Below are 13,054 nucleotides of genomic sequence, written 5' to 3'. Positions count from 1 at the left end.
CAATGTACAAAGATGACCATCAACAAGATAAGACTCACCAAAACCTTCGGATAGTCTCTTTCGCTACAACAACAACAACAACAACATACATTAATTTCGTATATTCAAGCTGAAAAGCATGTGATATACATTGATCAATTTAGTCGCTTTAAAAAGTTTACGCTCGTTCAAATATTGTCACTGCACGAATAGAAAATATTTTGTCTAAAATAAAAACTTCGAATTGTTTGAGTTAAAAACAAGTATTGCAATTCCAGCTACACTTGGCTTGCAAAGGCTTTCCTACTGGGATGAAAAGATTGGCAGTGATGAAAGTTGTTGGAGAATGTAGCAGTGCAATTCAGCATACCTCCCCATGTTGTTTGTTGTTGTTGTGAGAAGTCTATCTTTAACCATGTAGTTTTAGGTCTATTATTTCTGTTATTGAGAAGAGTCATTAGCATTTTAACTCTTTCTCGGAAAGTTTTTTAGAAGTTAATTTTGCAAATGAATTGTAATACTACGTTAATTAGTTTATATCTATCCTCCCTATTGCGAGTGTCGATCTCTGAAAAAAGTCAACCGCTGAGCGATTATCGATTATTTTTATATTAGGTACAACGTATTTGAATACATTGAGCAGTAAAAAAAATAGCAAAATCTGTTTCGAATATACTCCCTGTTTATAAAGGGCCAAAGATTTGGCTATTAATCTTCACAGCAATAAAGTTTATTGGAAATGATTCGATTGACAAATAGTCGATTCTATTCCGATCAACACTCGAAACAGGGGCTATAGGTACTTAGTCAGAGAATCCTATGCAAATTTTAAAGGCACTCGCATAATAGCAGCTGGAATGTTTTTTTTTTGAACCCGTTAGCTTTTCTGGAAAATAGTGCTTTTAAACTTTTTAACTTTTACTACGTGCCGATTTTTTATTTAATTTTTTCAATAACACCTTTTGGGATTTGTAGCAACTTTACCAAAACGATAAACTTACGCTTAACACATTAAATGGCCTTTAACATTTATTTGAATAAAAAAATTTTGTAAATATGGATTTTTGCCCGCTTAAAAGAAACATTTTTATAACAAAGTGCCAAAGGTTTTGAAATCATAGCAGAATTCACAAAATTATTCATTTTTCACGCAGCGTCAGATGCTGAAAAAAAAACTAAATAACTATTGAAAGCCATTTTCTTGATTATTTTCCATACTCAACGTCAAGGCGAATTCAGTACCAGGTGTTATCACATCAGCTGATTGCTTCTTCTTGATAATTTTCCATACAAAGCCTTGTACTACAATATGTCAGTTAATCGAAATCAAAGCAAATTTTCTTTTGTCTTGACATTCTTCTGCACGGCGAATTGGTTGAATTCGCTTTGCCGGCAACTTGTATAGATTCGCCTTAAGAGCACGAATTAATTGAAAGAGATTAATAGTGTGTAACAAAAACTTTGTTACCAAATTTAAAAATGTTTTCGAGAAAAACCTAAAATTTCCTAGTATATTTAGGATGGTGGTATGGCCAAATCTAATGTCGCTACAAGGCAGAACTGCATCCTACATCCTTGCCGCATTACAAATCGACTGGATAAGCTCATATAGGTGTAATAGGTGGAGGTGCAGCATAAAATCTAGAGAATTTGTGAGAGTTTTCTGACTATTTTTGAATTTGCCGCTTTTTAGCTTAATCAGTTTTAGTCTAATAAATTGCAACAAGGTCTTTCAAAATTCGCAACGATTTTTGACAATTTCTTTCCAAAGGCTGTTTTAGATTTTCTTACATATAAAAAGTTTAGCCTTGTTATGAAAGTAAGGATAAAACAAACTTCGGAATTAAAGTTGTCAAAAATGGATACGAACTTTGAGTGACCTATAACATGTACATACCATGTTAGACTAAAATTAATTGGGCTACAAAACTGCACACTCAAACCAATTCAGAAAACTCTAAATAAAAATTTTTTTTATGAAATTTTCGTAAAATTTTCTCGAATTTACAATTTTTCGAGAACGTTTTTGAGATTGAGTTTTATAATGTCAGTAACAAAATTAATGGAGGTTTTTCTTAAACAATCGAAAACGAAATGAATTTATTTGACGAAATTTGAAAAAAAAAATGTGCCACTGATGTATACATATGTATATTAGGGTGTGTCGATTTATTAACCGATATCGCGCCATCGATTTTTCGATAGGATTTGTGTTCAGGAAAAAAAGTTCCACTACGCGTACCCAAAAAAATTATTTTCGAGCCTGCGAAATTTCATTTTCATTACACATTATTTGAAAAAAATATTTAAAACATTTTCACCACGAATAAATACATAAAAAATGATTTGAAGCCTTCAAAATGAATACATGTATGCTGAAAAAACCGTAAAAAAAGTTACGAAATGGTAAATTTTTCGACCAAAACACCCCAAAATCCAAAAAATGTTTCGCAGGCTCGAAAATATTTTTTTTTGGTATGCGTAGTGGAACCTTTTTTTCTGAGCCCAAATCCTATCGAAAAATCGATGGCGCGGTATCGGTAACTTTCGTCCATAAAAATCGACCCAGGTTAATGTATATACTTAATTAAGTGTGAACATACATAGTATAAGACGATATGCACTTTTTATCGCGCGTTTGCATGAAAATATATATCACGGTTATCTAAGTAGCTTATTATTCTTTGGTTGAATAAAGTGTTGGTTTTTTGGTTTTTTCATCTTAAAAATTAACAAACATCAATTTTCAAACGATTTTCTTTATGTATTTTATACACAAAATTTGCCTTCCTGCCTATACAAACACGCATCTACATTTTATTACCAGGTGTATTATGGTTAGCAATTTGGTGAGAAGATAATATTTTTCATCTTTGTAAACACTCATAGTTACATTACAGAAAGCCGAAGACTAATTAGAAGATCGCTCAACCTATGAAAATGTCTGTATTTCCAAAAACCTCTCAAAATTCGAATGAATCACTCCTTATCTCATAATCATAATTCGCTTGAAGAATGCCTTATCAGCTTAAGAATATATTGAATCTACGTTGCAATAATGGCTTAAACAGATAAAATGCGGCACCTGGCGGACAAGAAAAAAAACTAACCGAAAAGTTGGCTGTGTTTATTTTAGTAGTAAACGCCAGATAGGCTACGCATCAGTCGTCACATCCCTTATAATTAGCCAAATTTCTACTTTTGACATACCTCAACCACGTCACATATGTGTTACTTCATTTTTGCCATTTATAGTGGAAAATGGCGTGCGTCGCGACGTTGATGGATTGTATCTGCCTAAGCCATAAGCCGTTTTTGAAATTTATTCCAAAATAGGGCATTCTTAACATATGCAAACATTTTTAAACCAATTAGTTATCTACATACATACTAAAGATATACGCCGCCGATTTTGGTCGTTTTTCGCACGCCGCCGCCGAATGTCAAAAATATCGGCGTGGGGGCGCGGCGTCCGGCGCGTTACTATATTTTCTACTCGTTTAAGACTGTTTAGGCCATTTATTGTTCATGTCGAAAATTGGTCGGATATGGTCGAAAGTGGTATCAACGGATGCGCATCACTGCCAGTTATAAGAAACTAATTGCGAAATTTAACTATTTATAACTATTCAAAAGTTATTTAAAATAACAGGCGCTTTCGATGTCAGCTTAACACGGACTTTCCATAACCCAATTCAGCAAGTTATTAAAACAAAATACTAAAAGAAAAGTTATATAATAAATTTTATATGCTCACTTTGCATTTTTGAAAAAATTAATAATGAACAATTAATTCAAATAAAATGACCCAAGGCGAACATGTTTTTAAACTGTCCTCAAGAATAAGCGAAATCAGTGATGCAAAATCCTTTAGTAGGTTCTAGGGGCATAAACACTCCTTTGAAATTATTCTTACCTCATACTTAAGTTGAGGATATATGTACATATGAGAAGGGTTTGAAAAATCGCTTGGGCTTAAATTCAAACATCTCTTGTTTATTTGCGAAACTATACAATAGCGTCTGAAATGTTAATTTTGATTTTCACACTTCATCCTTCAACACCCAAGTCTCCCGGTTTGACATTTCCTAAAGTTGGCGGCCCTATCCAAAACTAGTCCCTTGGAGTGAATCACATTGATTATAGCCTATCAACCAAGTTTAAATATCACCTACACGTTACGGCTCCTTTTAAAATTGTGAATACGTAGGCACATATATCTACCAGGTGAGGCTTTGTCCTTCGCAAGAACACTCAAAGTGGTGAAGCAAAAGCTTTCCCAAGACAGTGGAACTAATGACCGTGTGTGATACTACCCTAACGCAGTGGACAGTTGAACTTGTCTGAAAACTGAAGCTACGCGGTCATCCATAATGAGCTCCTATATCGTAAGGCCGGAAAACAGTAGTTAACAACTTTCAACTTAAAATCCGTCCACTTTCATTCTAAATTTGATTTAACGAAGACTATTGAAATCAATGTTGTGAACTTAAACGTCTGCAATCTTTGGCCTACATTTTAAAAATTTTATCCAGGGTCCTTGTAAAATTTTAATTATGTCGATGCGCCGAGGATTATACGGATTTTCACCCATGACGCAATCACATCCACTTAGACTGCTTATGATTTCGAGGGCGGCATCTTTGGCCGAATAGTCACTCCTAACGTTGCAAAGTGTAGCTCGGCAGCATAGCACAACAAAATCATCCGTTGGAAAGTCTTCGGAGCTACACCTAGAGCTTCTAGGAAAGTGACGACGAAGGTATGAGTTCGAAGTCGCAGTCGTATAGCTTCTGTACTGGCATATGGTGTGAGGCTCAGGAGGCGTGGTAGCGACTGGTGGTAGGGATTCCTGCTGTTCGCACATCGAAAATTTTAGCTCTTAAAAACAGCCGAAAAAACTGGAGGCGCCCTGTGCCACGATAGTCATGAGTATTAATAAACCATTCATAGCAACCCTAAGTCGCCTTTATGCGTGACCGCCAAGGAGCGACAAATGATTTAAAGAAATTGTGTTCGCGACGATTATTAGGAGTTAACCCTAGGTGAAACTACGCTTTGCACGAGATATACAGGCAAAAGTGTGACTATTTCATGTATCTCTATTTCTTTTCAGCAGACGCAGCAGTACCAATTCCAAAGACCGGGGTTAGGTTCGAAGCCTCTCTCGAGCCTGCGAACGACGGTCAATCCCTTCGCAAGGAGCTACTCCTGAAAATTTTTGAACGGTCTGCGAGATTTTGATGCAAAAACCCCGGATCTTTCCGAAATGGCCAACACGTTGATTTCCTTAAATACATACAAACAAAAGCTTTCCTAAATATTATTTTTTTAAATAGAAAAATCAAGCTTTTAAAGTAAGAACACCGGCGTACGCCGGCGCGCCGCCGATAAAGTGATCGGCGTAAACCTCTAATACATACTACGTTAGACTGGGTCGATTTACTAACCGATACCGCGGCATCGATTTTTCGATAGGATTTGTGTTCAGGAAAAAAATTTGCAGTACGCATACCCAAAAAAATAATCTTCGAGCCTGCGAAATTTCATTTTTTGTGACTTTTTTCGACTTGGATTTTTAAAGTTTTTTTATGTACTACTAATAAATTTTTCATTTGATTGTAAAATTTTCATGTATACCCTGTCCGACCCAAAAATGTCCGCTAAAAACGTTTTCGATAACAGTTTTTTAGAAATTTGTTTAGTAGGTCATGTAAAAAAACCTTAAAAATCAGAGTCGAAAAAAAGTTAAAAAAAATGAAATTTCGCAGGCTCGAAAATTATTTTTTTGGGTATGCGTAGTGGAACTTTTTTTCCTGAGCGCAAATCCTAGCGAAAAATTGATGGCGCGATATCGGTTAACTTTCGCCCATACAAATCGACCCACCCTACATTGTGCATTGTACGTTTTTGTTATTGTTGTAGCGATAAGGTTGCTCCCCGAAGGCTTTGGGGAGTGTTATCGATGTGATGGTCCTTTGCCGGATACAGATCCGGTACGCTCCGGTACCACATCACCATTAAGGTGCTAGCCCGATCATCTCGGGAACGATTTATGTGGACACATTAAACCTTCAGGCCATCCCCTCCCTCCCCACCCCCAAGTTCCATGAGGAGTTTGGGATCGCCAGAGCCTCGTCTGTTATTGAAACGGGATTCGCCGCGGATAGGTGAGGTTGACAATTGGGTTTGGAGAAGCTATATATTGCGCTGGCAACCTGAAGGGTTGCGTTACGCACCCCTTGAATCTGGTATTTTAGTAGCCCCTTACGACAGGCGTACCTACCGCGGGTATATTCTGACCCCCTTACCCGCTGGGGACCCTAATGTACGTTCTTCAAGCTCTCTCTGAGATAAGGCGTTCAATATGATTTTGAGAAAGCACCTTTCATTATTACAATTATTAAGATATAGACACATTTCACAACAAATTTTAGAAACCATGTTTTCGAAACGACAGCCAAGATAGGGCTGATCTTCTACTAAGCCATCGGAACAGAAAATAAGATTTGATAGCCACATTTATGTATAAGCAAATTTTTTTTTTATAAACCATAGTTAATTTTTTTGTTATTTTATAATAATGATTTTAAGTACGTATAATGTTTTTATATTTGTTTTTTGAAATTATTGCAAACAAAAAAATATTAATTACTTAATAATCAATTTAGAATAAGTTTTATATAAAATTAATTATTTCTTAGACCACATTAAAAAATACATACAAACACATTTATGAAAATGAGTATTTTAATCGAGTTACATCCAATTGTTCAACTTCATACATATTGATTATAAGCATCATTCACAGTTTATATCTATGATAAATTTTATTTTTATATTTTTTACATTGATTTAAATTTTATTTTGTGGATTTGCAAAAGGACACGCGTTAATGCGTACATGAACGAGAGAGAGAAAGAGAGAGATGTATATGTACAGCAAACGAAATTGGATGCTGAACTAAGGAAATTCTATGTATTATTAATACTATTAAAATGATAAAAATATATCACATGTGTATATTATATGTACTTAATTTTTCAATGTTGTTGTTGGTTTTATTTTTATTTAGTTGGATATCGGATATTCCTAAGTCAAACCAACTCCGGTAAGTACGAAAACGGCGACCTTGTAACCGATGTCCAGATAGTCCTTAGATTATGGCGTTAAAACTTCTCTGCTCCCCTCAATAAAGACAGCGATGTACTGCACAGGGATGTTCCTCCATCCAATTATGCCGCAGTCAGAATAGCAATAACCACTTAAAAAACAAGGCCGCAGGCGCTGATAGATTGCCTGCGGAGCTATTCAAATACAACGGCCAGGAATTGGTAAGGCGCATGCATCAGCTCCTTTGCATAAGATTACGAGTGCATTCTCGACGATTGGAATCTAAGAGTTCTTTTCTCAGTCCACAAAATCCTCCAAACTGCGCCAACTACCGCGGTATCAGCCCTAATGTCGCATATAAATCCTGTCTTGCGCGAAGGATTGAAGCCTACCGTAAATCGTTTGATGATGGACCATATCTCAGTGCGGCTTCAGACTTGGTGAATCTACCATCGACCCAATTTTCACAATGCACTAAATCTTGGAAAAATCCCGCCAAAAATGAATTGACGCACATCACCTCTTCGTCGATTATAAAGCCGCCTTCGACAGTACGAAAAGGAGCTGCCAATATGCCGCTTTGTCTGAATTTGGTTTTCCCGCAAAACTTGTACGGCTGTGCAAAATGACGTTGAGCAACACTATCAGCTCGGTCAGAATTCAGATGTATCTCTTCGAGCCGTTCGAAACTTAACGAAGTTTCAAAAAGGTAGGGGGTCAATTTAAACGCTCTGGAATAATATAAGATCATGCAATTACTCCCGTATGCTGACGACATTGATGTCATCGGCCTGAACACCGGCGTCGTAGGTACTGTCACAAACTGGAAAAAGAAGCGAAAAAGATGGGTTTGATGTCGAATGAGGACAAAATTAAAAGCCTTCTGTCAAAGAGTCAACGCATTTGCGCCTTGGCAACCACGCCACTGTTGGCAGCCATAATTTGCCACTTTGTTCGATATTTTGCTGCCCAGGTTTCAGGGATTTAACTCTAGTAAACTTTAACTAGAGTTTAAACTCGTACTGAAGAACCGGACCTTATTGATTGCTTCATGATCCCGCTGATCAAATCATAATTAATTTTACATCTCTCTATGTTAAAGAATCCAGTTCATTTGGAATATATGTCCTCAAGAAATTTTTTCACCCTGTGGATCAATAGCGCAGTCTTGTTTCAGCGGATCTCGATATTGTAACGATTTTAGTGCAATTCCGCTTATTTGCAACCTTCTGCTAACGTTCGAATCACTAAACTGTTGAATAAATAACTCCAATATTCGATAATGCAAAATGGTCTTTATTAGACTACTTTCAAAATAACACTTCTATTGCTCGCCAGATAGCATCTTAAATCAAACTGATTGTCGTGCCTCTACTGTTGCTGCCTTTTATACTCTGTGATTTCTCGTTCGCATACTTCTAGGCGCTTCCATTTCTAGAATTTACTAGTTAGCTATCAGCTATAAAATTACTACGCTTATAGCTTCTCATATGCAGATGTGTGTAGATGTGACTGATACTTGCACAATTATAATTGCCTACGTTTGGGAGCATCTCAGATAATATATATGCATGTGTTAGCGCGTCTCTTCTCCGCTGCGTGTACGTACATATATGTAGACATAATGGCTGATTTATTGATGTGCATACAAGTCACTGGTTAGCATCGGCTTAGAGATGATAGTATCCCTTAGTGTTGCTAATATTCGTCACACTGCCCTCCACCTAAGTCTGATCATCCCGATCAGACAAATCTCGCGATCTTAAAGCTGCCAGCCTTTCCAAATCAACCACGTGTCATGTTGGTTCGTGGTTTGCCAATGGTTTGTATGCGGTACACTACATTGTTGATCCGTTTTACAACTTTGTATGGGCCTTTCCAATTACACTGCAATTTCGGAGACAAACATTTTTTTCGTTGTGGGTTGTATAACAGCACCAAATCTCCTTCCTGAATCCCTTCCGAATTAATTGCTTTATAGTATCTGGCATTCATCTTGTCACTCATAATCTTTGCTCGTTGCCTTACCAAATCGTGTATCTCTCTCAGCTCTTCTTGCAAGACACCAGTGGATTTCTTGACATTTCTCTCCGCATCGGCATCTATCCCATACTTCAAATCAGCTGGCAGTCCAAAGTCATTGCCAAAAATTACCTTTGCGGGAGTTTGGCCCGTTGTCTCATGTACTGCCGATCGGTAAGCCATCAAGAATAATGATATGTGTGTATCCCACTCCTTATGTTACTTGTTTACTACTTTCCTTAAATGCTCCTTCAATGTTCTATTGAAACGTTCCACCATACCATCGGACTGAGGATGCAATGCAGTTGTCCGTGTTTTTCGAATGCCCAACTTCTTACACATTTCTTGGAACACAGCTGATTCAAAATTCCTGCTTTGGTCAGAATGTAACTCCATTGGTACACTATACCTTGCAACCCAATCGTTTGTAACCACTTCCGCTACTGTTCCGCTTCTTGGTTCGGGATTGGGTATACCTCTGGCCATTTACTGAAATAATCCATAACCACCAGTACGTATTTGTTTCCGCGGTTGCTAGTAGGAAATGGACCTGCGACATCCATGACGACCCATTCAAATGGTGCACCTGAAAGATACTGCTTCATCTGGCCATGACTTCGTGTTTTGGGCCCTTTCGCTCTGTTGCAAACCTCGCAGTTGGAAATCCACTCGGTGACCGACTGACGGAAACCAACCCAATAGAATCTCTGTTTAATCTTCTCGAGCGTCTTCGTGATTCCAAGATGACCTCCACTTCGACCATTATGCAGCTCGCTGAGCACATCAGGAATCATCTTTCTGGGAACAACTATCAGTTTCTTCTTGCATTGACCATCCTCACTCTCCCATACTCGATGCAAGCAACCGGATATCAATTCTAAACTGTTCCTCTGTGCCCAATATGACTTCGCAATGGGACTCTCTGCTGACATCTCTACTCTGTTTGGTCTTTCGTTTCGTTCGAGCCCTGCATAACATGTGACAGATCTGTATCTTCTAGCTGACACTTTCTTAGTTGTTCCTTGTCCCATTCATCCGTACACGTTATAGTCATTAGCCGGACATCTATAATGTCTTCTTTAGCCTCGGCCTTTGAACAGTGCTTGCATTCCAAACTACATGGTCTTCGTGACATTGCATCAGCATTTCCATGGGTACTACCTTTTCGATGATCAATGGAAAAGTCATAGCTTTGTAGTCGCTCGATCCACCGTGCCAATTGTCTTTCCGGATCACGGAACTGCAGAAGCCATTTCAACGCTGCGTGATCTGTCCTGACGCGGAATCGCTCGCCGTAGAGGTATTTGTGAAAATGTTTAATGCACTCTACCAATGCCAACAGCTCTCTCCGTGTAACGCAATAGTTCCTCTCTGGTTTTCCAATCGAACGGCTATAATATGCAACTACCTTCTCCTGTCCATCGACCAGTTGTGATAAAACGCCTCCTTTAGCATATCCACTCGCATCTGTATCTAGAATAAATGTTGCTCCTGGAATCGGGTATGCCAACATTGGGGCAGTGCACAAACGCTCCTTCAATGTTTGGAAAGCCACTTCTTGCTCCTTCTTCCATTCAAAAGCTTTACTTTTTTTTGTGAGCTCATGGAAGCTATGGGCTACGCTGGAAAAGGGTGGTAATATGTGCACAGCCCAAAGAAACTTCTTAAATCATGCAAGTTCTGTGGTACTGGCCAATCCTTTACTGCCTCTATCTTTTCATTCGCTGTACAGATGCCTTCTGTTGTTACCTTGTGACCCAAATAATTTACTTCCTTTTTAAACAGCGAACACTTTTTGGGACTTAGCTTCAGACCAGCGCCAGCTATTCTCTGGAAAACTTCCTCCAAGTTCTTAAGATGTTCATAAAAGTTCTGGCCCAATACGATGATGTCGTCCAGGTACACCAAGCATGTTTTCCAATGTAGTCCTTTCAGTACCTGGACCATGAGTCTCTCAAAAGTAGCTGGTGCATTACAAAGTCCAAAAGGCATCACTGTAAATTTCCAAAGACCATCACCGACACTGAAAGCTGTTTTCTCTTTATCTTCCTCCTTCACCTTAACTTGCCAGTAGCCGCTTTTCAAGTCCAGTGTGGAAAACCATTTCGTACCAGATAGCGAGTTCAGAGTATCGTCAATTCTCGGCAATGGGTAGCTATCCTTTTTCGTGACGTCGTTCAACTTGCGGTAGTCCACGAAAAACCTCATTTTCCCATCCTTCTTCTTCACAAGTACCACCGCTGAGCTCCATGGACTAGCTGATGGTTCGATGACGCCGCTGTCGCTCGTTTCTTGTAAGATTTGACTCACAACTTCCCGCTTCGCCAGTGGAACACTACGAGGAGCTTGACGTATCGGCCTCGCATCTCCAGTGTCAATTTGATGTTTCACAACCTTGGTGCGGCCTGGTTTGTAACTATCCTGCTCAAATATGTTTGCGTACTTTAGGAGCAGTTGCTTTGCCTTACTCTGATAATGTTGATCTAGTCCCTCCGTCAATGCCGTGATGTCATTTGAAATATCAGTCTTGCTAGTTGAAACGTGTTCCTGGAGCTGTTCACAGTTAATAACTATTTCAGCCTCTTCGCATACCCAATATAGCTCCTTTTGTCAGTTTGAATGGTGAATTGAACTCATTGAGTACTCTTACCGGAATACATCCATCCTGTTTTGTCATAGCCAGGATTTTGGTGGTATTTGCTGACTCTCTTCCACCAGCACTCGTTTACTGCTGTAGCCTCTCTCGTAGCCGAAATTAAGTGGCACATCCATGTTCTTATATCGCATCGTCTCGCTTTGCATATCGATCTTGATGCCTTGGTCGATTAAGAAGTCCCGACTCTAATTATGATTTCATTAACAATCTCCGCCACTATAAAATTGTGTAGTACCGTGACGTTCCCAATTGCTACTTCACATGCTCCTGCAATTACCTGGGTGTCCTCTCCCGTGGCTGTACGTAATCTTGCTCCAAGCAATGGTCTTATCTTCTTGTTAACTAAATCGAATCGAATGATGGAATGCACCCGTATCTACAGTCAGGAAACGTTCCTTTCCATCCACATGTCCTCCGACAGTAAGATCGCTTGACCTTCTTCCAATTTGCGAGATAGAGATTATGAGGCATTCAATTGAGGGAGCCAGCTGTCGCCCCTTGCTGCTGACTCGCTTTAGTTTAACGATTGATTGGATTTGGAGATTTGCTCATCTCCTTCAGCTCTGCGTTTACGGCCACCCACATTGCTGGAACTGTTAGGATTGGTACTGCAGTAACGTGCAATGTGCCCTGGCTTTCCACATTTAAAGCATTTTACGGCACCATCGTTTTTCTGCTGCGTTCCTTTTAATGCTTCCAAAATTGTGTCTACCCAGTCTGGCCTTTCCACTTCCACGCGATGAGCTTTGTATGCGGGCTTACTCAAAAGTGACGCTGTTTCCTGAGTCAGTGCATGGGATACCATTTATTCGAATGTGGGTTTTGGGTTTGCATATGTCGCTCGCTTCGTTTCTACGTCCCGTATGCCATTTATAAAACTCTGAATTTTTACCCTCTCGGTGTACTCCACGGGTGCGTCCGAATTTGCCAAATGAGCCAACCTTTCAACATCCGAAGCAAACTCTTGCAAAGTTTCATTAGCTTTTTGGTAACGGTTTGGCACTTCTATTTGATATATCTGTTTCCTGTGTTCGCTTCCGTACCTTCGTTCTACAGCAGTCATCAATGCGTCATAACTGTTCCGTTCATACTCTGGAATAGTCTGTAAGATTTCCGCGGCAGGCCCTTTCAATACCACGAACAGAGCTGCAACTTTATCTTCAGCATTCCAGTTGTTCACTGCTGCGGTCTTCTCAAACTGTAGCTTAAAGACCTGAAAAGGAACAGAACCGTCAAAGGATGGTGACTTTACCTTTGGATTACTCGCTGAAACTGCTTGCCGAT

The sequence above is a fragment of the Eurosta solidaginis genome, chromosome 2 (assembly GCF_040869045.1).
Source record: "Eurosta solidaginis isolate ZX-2024a chromosome 2, ASM4086904v1, whole genome shotgun sequence".
In the NCBI taxonomy this organism is placed as follows: Eukaryota; Metazoa; Arthropoda; class Insecta; order Diptera; family Tephritidae; genus Eurosta; species Eurosta solidaginis.
Note: the sequence above shows the minus strand (reverse complement) of the source record.